This window comes from Carya illinoinensis, chromosome 5, assembly GCF_018687715.1.
Source record: "Carya illinoinensis cultivar Pawnee chromosome 5, C.illinoinensisPawnee_v1, whole genome shotgun sequence".
NCBI lineage: Eukaryota > Viridiplantae > Streptophyta > Magnoliopsida > Fagales > Juglandaceae > Carya > Carya illinoinensis.
In genome coordinates this window covers 15,730,031-15,745,780 of record NC_056756.1, presented here as the reverse complement: position 1 = coordinate 15,745,780, position 15,750 = coordinate 15,730,031, and the positions used below count along the sequence as shown (strand labels likewise).

The window sequence follows — 15,750 nt, the reverse complement described above, 5'->3', positions numbered from 1 at the left end:
AAAAGAAAAATATAAATGCTATGGTTGTTCAACCGGGTATCGGATCGGGAATCCGGGTATACCCGGCCTGCAACCCGGGTTTTAAATCCAGATTGGGTTTCGAATTGGATTAGTTCGGGTTATGACCCGGGCTGAAACTCGGATGAATCTGGATTTTTACAACCTGAAAATACGGGTTCCGGAATCAACCCGATTTTTATTTTATTTTATTTTTTTATAACAACAAAAATGCATATTATTTTTTAACGAAAAGGATAATATTGAAAACTTGAAAAAGGCATGTATATTTTTTTAAACCTAAAAGCCTATATTCTACCACAATTTTTTTAAAAAAATTATTGAAAAGCATAATTTTTTTAATATATAAAGCCAAAATATAATTAAATTTTGTTAAAGTCTTGTTGAACATTGTCCATAATAATAAAATATATCAAAATGGAAAACTAAATTTTATGTAAAAAATAACGAAAGTTAGAAATAACAAATTACCATGCATAAAAAAAAAATTACAAAAAAAATCGATATTTATCATGTAAAATGCATGCAACACATAATGCAATTCCCTACATATTATATTATTTGGTATTTATACATTATATTACAAAATGCAAAATTACAATATATGAAAATTACATATCTAATGGTCCTATTTTACTGCAAGACCCATGAAAATTAAATATATATGGTCTTCCTGCAAGCTATAGCAATTTCCCATAGCACACCTACATGTCCATTCAAAAGGAAATAATGTCAACAAATTATACAAATATTTTTTTATAATCATTACCAAATGAAGAAAACTCAAGAGGGAAAATAATTTTTTATGAACATAAATGTAAAATGGGATATACACAAACATGATGGAATACTCAAACAGAATCCACCTGCAGTTCATCAAAAAGAGAAACTCATATTAATGAAAGAAAGTAAATTTCACTAGCAGCACATGTAAACATGCCCTTTTCCTTGGAGCATCTAATCTAGCATTACCACCTTAGTCATTGCATGACCCAGCCCGGCCCTGTGTGTCACTTTTTTGTTCATTTTTTGTACAAAATGAAAAAAGAGAAAAAAACTATTTATTGTTTTCCTTATCGATTGTAAAACCCATGAAATGAGCTAATTGTTGAAGAGTTTTGTTTACTTGAGGGACTGCAAAATTTATTTCATCAATCAAATACATCCTTTAAGTACCTGCCACGTCTACAGGGAAGCTGTTGAAGTTTCATGGTACCAATCAGGAAAGAGAAACTGGAGTTTTGTGTGGATAAATACCTGTAGGGGTCATACATATATGGAAACTGTATGCAGAAAAAAAAAACAGTTGTAATAGTTTATCAATGAGAATTGTTCACTGTTTTGGTAGAGAATGACAATTATTTTAGCCAATTCTTTAACATCAAAAACCTTACTGTAAGATTTCTTTTAACTGGTTAGAGTCCAATCGAATCAAAAGGCTCTGACAATAATGAATTAAAAGGCTCATGAAATCAACAGCCTGCCAAGCCCATCTAAGACAACCAGGGACAACTTACAACATTGGTACTAAAGTCTACAATTGTGGGAAAACCAATAGGCCCTTGGAAACCAATAATCCACATTCCATATCATCTCGAATGTTTTGATTATATTCGGTATTGAAAATAGATCAATATCCACATTCCATATCCAAATTAAACCCCAAGTCGATGGCAAAGGATCTTGGAAACGCTAAATGAAAACGACATAATACAACAAAGACTTTCAACACAACCAATACACTTCCATAACCCTGACTTTTACTTTTTTCTAGCCTCTAAAAACAAGAAACGAACCCATCCCAAAAACCATTACTCCTATTGATACTAAACCTTTACATCTAAAGTTAAAGAATAAGAAAAAAAAATACAAAAATGCCCAAATGAAGAGAGAAATGGAGAGGCTTACCGGATATGTTTAATAACATGTTTAATCTACCTGTTATCATAATGGACCCATCAACTGGACATAAAAAAACATCATCTTCTGTAAGTGTGCTGTTAAACATTGCTGGTTTAGATGCTAATCTAAGAAAAGGCAAAGAAAAGTACTTAAGTTGATATAAATCTGAAACATGAGTTTTAACTAGTAAACATTTTTTGCTAGACCAGGTGTGATCTACGTTAGTAGCACCACTCAAATGAACATAAAAAATTGATCTTGGTAAGATCCTAAAGCATCTACCAACAAGAGGATCAACACAAAAAAATATTGACTAACAAAAAATACCTATGCTAGCACAGATTTGACTCACAAAAATATTCCTTAATGATTCTTACATTCAAACACTCTCATCAAAACATACCCAAATCAACAAAGTAATAAAAAGAAAAAACCCTAAAAAATCTAATAGCTCGGGGTTTGGAGTGATTTCTCATCAAAACTGACCCAAATCATTTGATGATTGTCACACTGAATATATATGTATTGCTTACACATTGTAAACAGACCCAGCAACTGTTAAACCGCCAGACATATCATGAAAATCTACTGAGATGAATATATGTTCCTATTGGTTTTTGTTCGTACTGAAAGCTACACAAGCCGTAACAGAGAACCAAAGCTACACAGACCCATATAGGAATAAAACGGACCCAAATCGTAGAGAACAAACTTTGGGGGTCATGAGGATGACGGCAATGGCTAGGGTTTTAGAGCTCAAAACAGAGAGAGAGAGAGAGAGAGAGAGAGAGAGAGAGAGAGAGAGAGAGAGAGAGAGAGAGAGAGAGAGAGGGAGAGGTCTGTTAGGGATGAAGACCTTCGAGCCTCGAAAGAAATAGGAAGAAGCACTTCCATTTTCTTCCCATATCTGCTATCCTCTCCATCAAACAACCATCGAGATCTTGGAGGTGATGAAAAATCACTGACACAGAGCGGCGGCTAGGGTTTCATGGTTAGGTTTTGCGTGTGAGAGAGAGAGAGAGAGAGAGAGAGAGAGAGAGAGAGGGAGGGAGGGTTCAACCGTTTAGGATCAGGGGAGACGAAGGGAATTTTTTTTTTTTTTTTTTCATTTTATACAAACCCAGTGATACCGGGTTACTAATACGGAACCTGGGTATCATATCCGGGTCCGGACTGGATAAATTCAGTTTATCTAATGTGAGTTCTGGCCCAGATTTGATCCGGGCCAAAATCCGTAACCGGAATTCCGGTAATCCTGATTCCGGTCCGGGCCGGATCAAATCCGATCCGCATGAACAGTCCAAATAAATGTTACTAGTATAGGAAAAAATATGCATGCATGTACGTGATCAATTAGAAAAGGTGCCTAAAGAGAACATTGATCTGTTTGGATGTACGTATAGCTACGCATCATGTATATTTGGCATCAATATAATTTTAAAAATACTCTTCTCATAAAAAAAAATTATATAAAATAATTTTAAATTGATGTGACTTAATATAACTCAAAAAATTATATAATTATTTTTATTATAAAATAAATCAAGATCGAGGGATTATTATATAAAACACACACACACACATATATATATATATATATATTATGGGTTTGTCCTCGTCATGACGAGATATCTACATAATATTTTAAGGTGAAAAATACTAGTATGCCTCCTATTTTGTACTGCATAACTTGACCGCTCGGTTAATTTTTTTATTTAATAATTAAAGAATTGATTTTAATTATATTAATATATATTTTTATTTTTTAAATATATTAAAAAGTTGCAGAGTTGCACCGCTCATTTTAGGTTATGCAGAACTTATATATGTTGCTTTTTAATTACCCTATCTTCTTTTCGGACAGGCCGGTAGATCATGATACAAGGAATAGTTAGGGTACGTACGGCCTGGTGTAATTTGATCATAATTGTTCGATCAGTAGCAGATGATCAATGTGACAATGTCGACCGTGATTATCAGATCAACGTACATTTGGAGCTAGCTAGCTAGGTACGCAAGAAGTAATGGCGGCAGCGGATTCGTTTCACAACTTAATGCTAACGTTCAGGATCACCAACCACCAAATGAAATGAGTGCATGCATTCATTTACTAACTGATTTCTGTAGGACCCGTTGCTTTCACTCAAAATAAATACATTTGATCTACTAAGGTTTAATTTGGCAATATAAAATTTTTATTTTATAATTATAATTTTTTTAAAATTTATATATATAATATAATAAATAATTCAATTTTTTCTTAATTTTTTAAAATTTTAAAACAATAATAATATTAAAATATTTTTAAAATATTATATTTTAATATTTCATCTTAAAATTCAAAATTGTTATCTAAAAATTCTCAAGTGACCAAATCAAACCTTAGTAAATTGTGATCAGCTGCATGCCATATGTAAAAAGAGGAATTATGTTTTAGTAATAAAGTAAATATACACCCAAGCAAACTATCACTACTTATTGACATATATATGAGTAATGTTATATATTACACTATCATTTCACTTATATTTTATTACTAGGTGGGAGCAACGTGCAAAGCACGTTTGTCTAATTTTATGAAATGATTATTTGTAAAAAATAATATATATTTTATAATAATTATTGATGTCACTTAATAATTTAAGGCATATTGGAGAAAATAAAAAAATTAGTTCAAAATATCATATAATCCAATACATGTTTATAACATCCATAATTTTAGCAAAGATGTATACGAAAAATTTAATAAAAGTCTAACACAAACGGTAGTTCAAATATGTGTCGTTTGATGTTTGTATTATTATTCATCAATTTATGTTATCCTGTAGACGATCAATAGAGACAACATTGAAATTCTTATTTTGCTGTTGGTTGAGTCGATCAGGGACAACATAAAGTTAAAACATAATCTTTTTATAAAATTTGTGGTATAATATTTTCTATATATAGCATATATATAAATCTTAAAATATATTTTGAAATTGTTGGCCGAATTTACTCTTTCTTGATTAGCTCAAGGATCACGGCATTTGTCACGTACCCATCATAGCAAGCCCATGTGTGGAATATAATTTAGCGGAAGCTACGACCTACTACCATAGGAAAAAAAAAACACTTTGATTAAACACACTTGTATTATATATTATATGAGATTTTTAAATTTGGAATACTCAATAATCTGAGTTAATGAAAGGTATAATACACGTATATTATACTTAGGGATTTACGTCTTATGCACCTAATACACGTGCATATGTTAAGGAAAAAGAAAAAAATATAATAACTAATCTTTAATTACTTATTATTATATAAACTATTAAGTATTATAATTATTGTGATTAGTAAATCATATAATAACATTGAATGCTCTCTCTCTCTACATTTATGTCTTCATTTTATATGTCAAACCGTTAAAACAAACGGTGTTAATTTTAATGGAAAAACAAGAAAAACCGTTAAAACAAGATTTTCCGTTTCATACACACTCACGTATATTATACTTAGGGATTTACGTCTTATGCACCTAATACACGTGTATATGTTAAGGAAAAAGAAAAAAATATAATAACTAATCTTTAATTACTTATTATTATATAAACTATTAAGTATTATAATTATTGTGATTAGTAAATCATATAATAACATTGAATGCTCTCTCTCTCTACATTTATGTCTTCATTTTATATGTCAAACCGTTAAAAGAAACGGTGTTAATTTTAATGGAAAAACAAGAAAAACCGTTAAAACAAGATTTTCCGTTTCATACACACTTTTTATATATAGAAGATATATGATGTGACACATTTTTCACATTTGATGATAAAGAAGTATACAATAAATGATTATTTAATGACAGTAAATGTGTCACACCTTGCTTGATGAGATGCAAATAGAATGATAATATAGTGTATAAAATTTTCTATATATATATATATAAATAATGTTTTAATAATAAAAATATCCCGTAAAAGTAAGTAAAAAAATTGACTTGTTTTAATAATATCATTAGTTAGATTATAAAATTATTTTGATTATAAATAGATCTATTGTATTATATAAAATTATATCATTTAAAATTATATCATTTTATAAATTTATTTTTATCAAGTTATCCAGTCGATCATGGCCAAAAAGAAAATCATCAGCTTGAAGCCGCCATCATCTGAATTTCTGATGAGTAGCAGAGCTGGAAATTAGGTGAGAATAACTTTAAAAGAAAGTGATGAATGCAATAAAGATCATCAAAATATATAGCTAGTATCTGATCCACTAGTACTAAATTTGCTAGGGCTCTTGGTGATGGTCCTTCTCGATCAGTGATCCATTGCAAGAACGTATCACAGCAAGCAATCGTGAACCTGAAGGAGATAAGAGTAAATATATAGAATCTTCAGCCAAAAATATATCGATCTCTCATTAAATTCATGACACGAGATAAGCATGATATATAACATCGTCATGATGATCAATACATTTTCCTTTTCTTTTAGGATCCTGTAATATATACTATATCCAAACCAACAGCAACTTCAGATGAATGCAGGCCGGGTCGGCAGTTGGCAAAACACTCGATGATCCAGAACATCTTTCCTGCAGCTGAGCATTCCAAATTTACTTTCGGCCTGGTAATTATTTATAAATTTTCCGGTAATTAATACAGGAAAACTTTTTCTTTGTTGGATCCTTCTACAGCCACCGCTGCTGGGAGTTTTCACTTGGCTTAGAATTTTTTTTTTTTAGTTTTTTTTATACCATTTTTTAATATTTTTAAACATTTAAAAAAAATAAAAAAAAGTTATAATAATATTAAATAAAATTTTCTTAATCATTAAAAAAAAAGAAAAAAAATAAAAAAATAAAACAGCTCCCAGCGGGTTGGACTGGCCGGGGATCTAGTATTATCCTTCTTTGTTACGGGTGAAAATGATTGGACTAGTATATATAGTATAGTACTCTAAATCAATTTCTTTTCCAACTTTCCATATAGGCGGCCGGCCGATTCGGGAAGTCATTTGACTCATTTGTTTCAGGCTCCTGGAAACGTCCCTTTCAATGCATGCAGGACCGACTATATATGCACTCCAAGACTATACATACATACATACATACATATACATACATATATATATATATATATGGTCTAAATGCAGCTAGCAGATTTGATTTTGGAGTAATTTGGGTAGAGCAAATCGATTATTAATACTTAATGTACGATAGATGATGAATTAATGTTTCATAATTTCATATATAGATATAGTGATTAATTAATGGAATTAATTAATAGGGTTATAACTATATATGCATAATGTGTGTATGTATATATATATATATAGTGGCGGAACTACCTTATGTCTGCCTCCCCAAAGTTTTAAAAAAATTTAAAATATACCTTATATTTTATTTATAATTTTATAAATATAGCAAATGGCTTCCCCAAAAGAATTTACACTCCCCATATATTCTTTAAGATTTTCTAAAATTTCAATATATTTAGAAATATATTTCTCTAATTTTTTTCTTACAGTCTCAAAATTTTGTATAATTTTTAAATATTTATTTTCAAAGATGTGGCCTCACTAAAATTAAATTAAAATTAAGTTTAGGAAAAATAATAAATTTATAAGTATGTGTTAATGTGTTTTTTTGTTAACAGGCCGGAAGAGGAGAAAGATCCTCCCAGGTGCGCTGAGGCGGCAGCTGGGCCTGGGTCGATGATATGTGGGCCCAGTGGTACTAGACTTGGGCGAGGTTGTGTGGGCCCCCAGCTGGTTCGATGTGGTTGTACGAAGTCCATGTGGATGTCCATGGTAGTGAATAGTATATAAATGAAGGAAAAATAGAGAGAAATAGACACACGCATTTACGTGGTTCGGCACTGGGTTTACATCCACGGGGGTTTGGTGAGAGGAGAATCTATTATATAATCTTGGTTTACAGTCTCTTGGGGTCTCTCATCCTTACTGTACAGTAGATTTATAGATCATTTTTTCTGGTCTGGACATTATCGCAGGATACCATGTCTGAAGGTTGAAAAAGCCTTCCTGAGAAGCCTTTATGAAGTCTGGCCAAGAGTCTATCGAAAAGTCCCCCTAAGTCGTTTGTCCCTCCCATTTTTATCTCTTTCTTCCCCCTCCTTTATGTCACATCGCCTTACGTCATGTCTTTTCCCCCATCCCCTGCTTATAGGCCTGACATTGCTTTCTTTCCTTCATTTCCTTGTCCCATACCCCTTGCTGTCTCTCCTATCTTGTCCTCTAGTGAAGCCCCTTCGGGTGATCTTGGGTTTTGAGGGCTCTTGTGGGCTTATGAAAAAAATTCCCCCGATTCTTAAGGAAAATTTTGCTAAAAAGTTGACCTTGAGAATCTTCAGAAGTAAAATATGCATCCAAACTAACTTGTCCAAGTCTATAGAGAAATAAGTTCCGGTAACTAGTTCTCATCCATCTGTTCCTCGCGTTAAGCACTAAAGGTTTATGAGCTAGGAATAGGTTGGACACGGGGTCGATTACTCGAAGTGCAACCAGACAGCTTGTCCTGACAAGATAAGAAGGAGATAGCTGAGCAGTGCGTTAAGGTTGAACTTGCTTTGAATCTTCAAAGGCAACCAAGTGACTTGTTAAGGCAGGGTTCGCCTAATAATCCAACGAAGGTCGAGCAGCGTGCAAGCCTGGCTTGCCTAGATGTGCTAACAGAGGATGAGTGGCGCGTAAGCCTAACTCTCCCAAATGCGCTGACTGAGGATGAGCGGCGCATAAGCCTAGCTCTCCTCAGATACTTTGATGGAGGACGAGTAGCGTGTAAGCCTAACTCTCTCAAATGCATTAAGGGAGGACAAGCAGCGCGTAATTCTAACTCGCCTCGCTGACCCTCGCGCTCGGCGAGAGGGGAGCCGAGTGACACATAAGCTAGAACTCACCCAAATACTTTGAAGGAGGCTACGAGATAAGCTCATGCGCGCCTCATTGACCTTCACACTCAGCGAGAGGGGCAAAGCGACGTGTAAGCTAGGCTCGCTCAAATACTCTGACGGAGGCTGTGTGATAAGATCATCCGCGCCTCGTTGACCTTTGCACTTGGCGAGAAGGGCTAAGCCAGGCTCGCCCAAATACTTTGATGGAGGCCGTGCAGTAAGATCATACGCACCTTGCTGACCTTCACACGGTGAGAGGGTTGAGTGGCACGTAAGCCGGGCTAGCCCAAATATTGTGATAGAGGCCGCGCGGTAAGATCATACACGCCTCGTTCACCCTCGCGCTTGGTGAGAGGGGGGTCGAGCGGCGCTAAGCTTGGGCCGCCCAAATATATATATACTTTACATGACAATTACCAACCTCTCTTGTCGATTTGGCGTGGTGGGACTCCAAGGTCTTCGCTGTTGGAGCGGATAGTCTCGCACTCCACATAGGAAGAGGTTCGTCATTCCCTCAAGGGACCCTTAAGGGAGCTTTCATTCATACCTTTACAGGAGCTTTCCCGAGTGACGAGCATTGGCTCGAGGGAGGTTCGCCATTCTCTCAGGGGAGTGTTCCGTTACAGGAGCTTTCCCATATGAGGAGCGTCGTCTCAGGGGAGGTTCATCATTCCCTCAGGAGAGCTTTCCCGGGCGAGGTGCATTTCCTCGAGGTAGGTTCATTCATTCCCTCAAAGGAGCCTTCGTTCATTTCCTCAGGGGACCATTACCTTACATGAGCTTTCCTACGCGAGGAGAGTCACCTTGAGGGAGGTTCATTCATTCTCTCAGGGGAGCCTTTGTTCATTTTCCAACGAAGAGTCCGAGTATGGCTGTATAGCTAGAGTTCCGCATCACAAGTAGCAACTATATTAGCAAAAATAGAATTTACACGAGTTTTGAGGAAAACAAACTAGAGTATCTTAGCTGTTGTAGCAGACTTTTGCTTGACTGAAATTGACCGCTACTGAACGTTATTTCTTTTCCTCCTTACTTTGCTTTGTTTCTCTGTTTATCTTCTTCTTTCTTCTCTCTCTCTCTTCATTCTTCTTCCTTTTCTTATCTCTCTCTCTCTCTCTCTCTCACCTTTTTTTTTTGTTTCCTCTGAAATGGGGTTGTCCTTGGTTTGAGTATGACGGCTAATGTCAATTGCCCGCTTGCACCTGGTAGGGACTAAGCTTGAGGGGGAGTGCTCTAGCCGACATGTCCTTCATGATGGTACTACTACCCGGAGTCTTCGTGGTGGTCCCGTTCGCACTGCCTGCGAGTCATTACGACAGTATCACTCGTGTTGCATGCGAGCCTTCGTGAGGATTCCACTCGCGCTGCCCACGAGCCTTCATGAGGATCCCACTTGCACTGCTCTTGAGTCTTCGTGATGGTCTCACTTGCGCTGCCCGTAAGCCTTCATGGCAGTACCACTCGCACTGCCCGCGAACCTTCATGAAGGTCCCACTCACGCTGCTAGCGAGTCTTTGTGATGGTCTCACTTGCGCTGTCTACGAACCTTCATGAGGATTCTACTCGCCCTGCCTGCAAGCCTTCGTGATGGTCTCACTCGCATTGCGCACAAGCCTTCATGACGGTACCACTCGCACGGCCCGTGAATCTTAGTGATGGTCATCTCGTGAGCTCCTTCAAGGTGGCAGTCCGCGCTCTAGTCTAGAAGTGTCCCCGCAGTGGGGGCAGATAAAGCAAGCAGTCACCTTGCAGGCACTAGCCGCCCTACTGCAACTCGATGGGGTTGGGATGAGAAGCCTCTCGGTCGCATAGCTAGACGCACTCACTTGCTGGGATGCACAAAACCTCTGAGTACGGTGGCCACCTTAGTGCGGACAGACAGCACTGACGGACCATGTGGTGGCCACTGGTCCTTCATGTTGGGCTCAAGGTTTCACAGCTGTGAGCCCACATCGTTCCTCACACTATGTCGCGTGCTCAAGTGCAATGTCGTTGGCCACTCAATTGCCTTGGTGGTGGTCAGTAGTCCCTCCGGGAAGGATAGACAATGCCAGAGAGCCAAATGGTGGCTGTAGGCATCCTCCCTCGGTCATGCTGTTGACAGGCATGGCCGTTTCCTACGTGTAAAGGGTGGGGCGCACTATGTGCTCCACCCACGACCTCCGAGGATGGGGGACTGTGTGGGTCCCTGCCAGAAACCGCTAGAGGTAGATAGGGGACTGCCGACTGGTCGATTGGGCTTGCAACAGGAAGCCGCGAGCTCTTGCATGCCCTGCTGCGTAGTGGTGAGCTTTACCCATCGCAGCCCAGCCGCTAGGTTTGATCCCGCGGGAGAGGGAGCACCCCATGCCAGACAAAAGGCTGTTGGCGGTCCATGTGGTGGCCACCGGCAGGACGCTGGGCTGCCGCGAGGCTCCTTGGGTGCACAGACGATGTGCACTCGTGAAGAGCCACGCATGGGCATTGTACGTACCATGCAAGGTTCCCACATGCACCTGTTAAGTGCACAATGCCCGTGCGCAATTCTCGGTCTGTACACTGCGCGCATAAAAGGTGCAATGCGCTCAACTGAGAAAGCTCATGTGGTCTTTTTTAAAATAAAAGTGAGAAAACTGGGAACACTTATCTGGAGAGTTTCATTTCTAGAGAGCTTCATTTGTTCTTTGGAGATTATTCAGCGCGCCAGGAAGTCGTCCCTCTTCCTCTTTCTGGTGTAAAAGTAACTCAATCCTGCAGACGGCGTCAACTGTTAACGTGTATTTTCGTCAATAGGTCAGAAGAGGAGAAGGATCTCCCCTGGCGGGCTAAGGAGGCGGCTGGGCTCGGGTCGATGATATGTGGGTTCAGTGGTGCATTTGGGCTTGGATGAGGTTGTGTGGGCCCTCGACTAGTTCGGTGCGGCTGTACGGAGTTCATGCAAATGGCCATGGTAGTGAACAATATATGAATTAAGGGAAAATAAAGAGAAATAAACACATGGATTTACGTGGTTTGACATTGGGCCTGCGTCCACGAGAGTTTGGAGAGGAGAGAATCCATAATATAAGCTTGATTTACAGTCTCTCAGGGTCTCTCATCCTCACTGTACAATAGATTTATAGATCTTTTTTTCCGGTCTGGACATTATCGCAGGATAACATGTCTGAAGGTTAAAGACGCCTTCCCGATAAGCCTCTCTGAAGTCTAGCCAAGAGTCCATCGAAAAGTCCCTCTAAGTCTTTTCTCCTTCCCCTTTTTATATCTTTCTTCCCCATTTTTTATATCACATCACCTTACTTCATCTCTTTTCTCTCATCCCCTGCCTGTAGGCCTAATATTGCTTCATTTCCTTCATTTCCTTGCCCCGTACCCCTTGCTTTCTCCCTTATCTTGTCCTCTAGTGAAGCCCCCTTGGATGGGTTTGGGCCTTGAGGGTCCTTGTGGGTCTATGGCGACAAAAATCCCACCTCACAGTATGGATCTCCAAGTTTTTTTGTTATATAATATTATATTTCTTAATATGGAATCCAAAAGAAAAATACAATAAAAATCATTTTAGGCTGATAATTTACATAAGATTTTATCCTCTAGACTTCATTGAATAAAAAATAATTATTTAAAGTCTCGATTATAACATTATATGTCACGAAAATATCTAGATTTTGCATGAAACTTAATAAATTAACTTACAAACTATAATTAAAGATGACCTTTTAAAAAATCACTTGATAGTTTCTGTAAAGAAAATAAATTCTAAATATTTGATGATAAAAATAATAATAGATTAATATTATTCCATTAAATATTATCGTCAGAAATTTGAAACATATATTAAGTTGTGTTTTTTAGAATTTTATTTCTATATATATATAGCAAATTATTGAGATATAATTTTATATATAGCTATATTTTATGATTTTTTAGTTTCTTTTTATTTTAAATAAACGTGTCATACAATATAAAAGTTGTTCATCTTATAAAAGTTTTTAGTTCTGCCACTATATATATATATATATATATATATTAAAATGTACCTAATGCATGTATTCTATTTTCTAAAAAAAGAAAATAAAAAAGAAAAGAAATTAAATTAAAGATAAGAAAGTGAGGTGAGGCAAGTAAGATTTAGGGTACATTTGGGTGTTAAAGATAGTTGAGAAGAGTTGTGAGTAGAGATTAAGTAGGTTTGTGGGTCCCATTGAGATGAGTTTGATGTGTTTAGATGCACGAAGTATGTTGAGTTGTTAACTTTTGAATAGGAAATTGAAAAATGTGTAGGTCCTATTAATGATTGATTTTATTAGTAATGATGGTGAAATATTGATTTTATTTATACGTTATAGTGATAAATAGAATTATTATTAGAAATAATTTCCAACATCTTTAAAAAATAATAAACCACAAATATTTTTTAAAGAGTTTTTTTTTTAACTCCAAATTGGTAAAAATCATTTTTTGATTATATATTATTTTTTAAATTTGCAGATGCATTCTTTTTTTTTTGGCACTCTAAAATTTATTTAATTCAATCTATTTATAAATATAATAAAAGTAAATAAAAATTCAGAATGAGTTGTTTTTGAGAAAGGGCATGCAAAATAAATTATAATAGATGGGGGAGAGAAAGAAAGGTGCGAAGATAGAGGAAGAGAGAGGAATGCTGACTAATGGGTTGGTGAGAAGCCATTTTATATTAGGGTGGGTAGGTTTACTACCCACTACCCATTTACTATTTATAAGATATCAAGAATTTTTTTTTTTTGTTTTTTTATCATTTTTTAAACATTTTTTTAACATTTTTAGCCATTAAAAAAAATATAATTTTATGAATAGTCACTTCTTTAATTATTAAATAAAATAAAAATAAAAATATAAAATATAAAATAAATAGTAAATAAATAATAAAATAGTAGTAATTCTATCTTTTTTTTTCCGTACTATAGTGCTTTATACGATTTTAAGAGTATTTGAAGTGTTTCACACGTATTTAGAAGATAAAAGTCTTCATCTATACGAAATTTTTATCTCAATTATTTTGAGTTGGAAAAATTTAATTGTAAACATAATTGTATGCTAATATATATATTAATTTAATGTAATTAATTAAAAAATAAATTTTATTAAAAATAATATTAATTTAAATTTTAAATATAAAAAAATTAATATTAATATATTGATTAATTCGTAACTTTATTTATACTTAATAAAATTCGTCTTGATTATCCAAACCCACCCTTCCTTTAGGGCCAACAGAAGCCAGAAATTGGAAATAAAGACCCCGCGCGGGCCCCGGGGAGGGGGCGGGGGGGTTGTGTGGTGTGGATTCAGCGAACTTGGGGTACGGCAGAGGCAAAAGACTGACAGGAATGGCATTGGAGGAGTAAAGAGGTGGGACAGTAGGGCTTTAATGGTCTTACGTTGGCCCTAGGTGATCCCATCTATCCAGTCTCCATCGTGCTAAATGAACAGTACTACTGTATAGAATTGAAAATTGCTTCTTCCGAAGATGCTCACCGATCAGTACGTACGCTCAGTAAGCATATAAATTTTCGTCCTTCTTCTCGAAAGTGTCATTTTCTTTTTCAACGAGGTTTAAAAAGAGAAATAAATTGACATGATTGTAAATAAAAATTAAAAATTAAATAAGATATTATTAATATTATTATTATTTTAAAATTTTTTAAAAAGTAAAGTATTTATTATATATACTCATTTGGTTATTATAATTTTTTATACTTTAGACAGAGTAAATATTTAAACTGAGTAAATATTTATTATATTTATTTATTTTTAAAACCATATCACGATTTTCAGCTGAATTATATTTACTCATTATATTATCATCACTAATTAATGGTGTTAGACAGAGCACTTGATATTGATATGGTTTTTCTGTTTAATGAATTTAATTCAGCTGAAAATCGTGATAAGCGAAAAATTTATCATGCGACTTTTTCAGTTCCTGAGAAACAGAAGATCCAAAAGAAATAGAAAGAAATGATGTATGCTCTTAACAAGCATATACTATTCTTTGATTTCCTTGAGAATCATTATGCTTCAAAGAAGGATAATTCAAAAAATAGTTTAAATGTTTTAAAAACAAGTTTTATTAAAGAAGAATGCACAAATGTTGTGAAAACTAGCCACCCTCATTTAGAAACCATCATTGTTTCAGTAAAAGGTACTGAAGTGAAAGCTTCTCCTTTTAAAATCTCGGATCACGATCTGAAAGAAAACGTTTTGTTTGAAACAAAAAAGGTTATCGAACAAAACAATTTTGTCAACCAAACCTTCCATACAATAGGTCAACAACTTGATCGTATACAGGATAAAGTTGAAAAACCTGCTTCAACTAGTTTAAAAATGGTTGAAAAACCTTTGATTATTTTACCAGAAAATAGTCCAAAAATTAATTTCAAATCGGCCAATACTTTGAGTAAAATTGATCAACTGCTTGCTAAGATTAAGTAAGAAAAACCCTCTGCTTGTCCTCTAGACAAAAGTAGCCCATGGGTTGATTTTGATGATTCATTTTCTGTGCATACTTTGGATGATTTGTCTGATGATTCCTTAGTTCAGAAAATAAATTTAATTCAAAATAATTTTCAGGACCTTCATGTTGAAAGACTTGAACTTGCCAGGATCTGTTCGAAAGGACCTACTCCTATAGGTCTTACGAAGAACTGGTATTCTAGACCCACTCCCCCTGATTTACAGTACGAAGAAAGAGGTTTCCAATCTTAATTCTCTGTATCTGCTGACCAAATGTATAAATGGAATATTGATGGATTCTTTGAGCAAGAAATCCTTAATACTCTAAATCGTATGTCCATGGTTGCTAATGCTTACAATAACAACAACCTCAGCTAGACTGAGATTGTTAATGTCTTGACTACTGGATTTACGGGTATGCTTCGAGATTGGTGGGATAAACATCTCAC

General features: G+C 35.5%; 1 long non-coding RNA gene across 1 annotated transcript; it reads right to left on the bottom strand.

Annotated features, from left to right (window-relative positions):
• Window positions 1-524: 524 nt before the first annotated feature.
• LOC122311574 lies at window positions 525-2,025 on the bottom strand. The gene is made up of 2 exons (XR_006242814.1): window positions 1,927-2,025; window positions 525-722 (listed from the first exon to the last, which is right to left on the bottom strand). It is a non-coding gene; the product is annotated as an uncharacterized LOC122311574 (long non-coding RNA).
• Window positions 2,026-15,750: the final 13,725 nt, after the last annotated feature.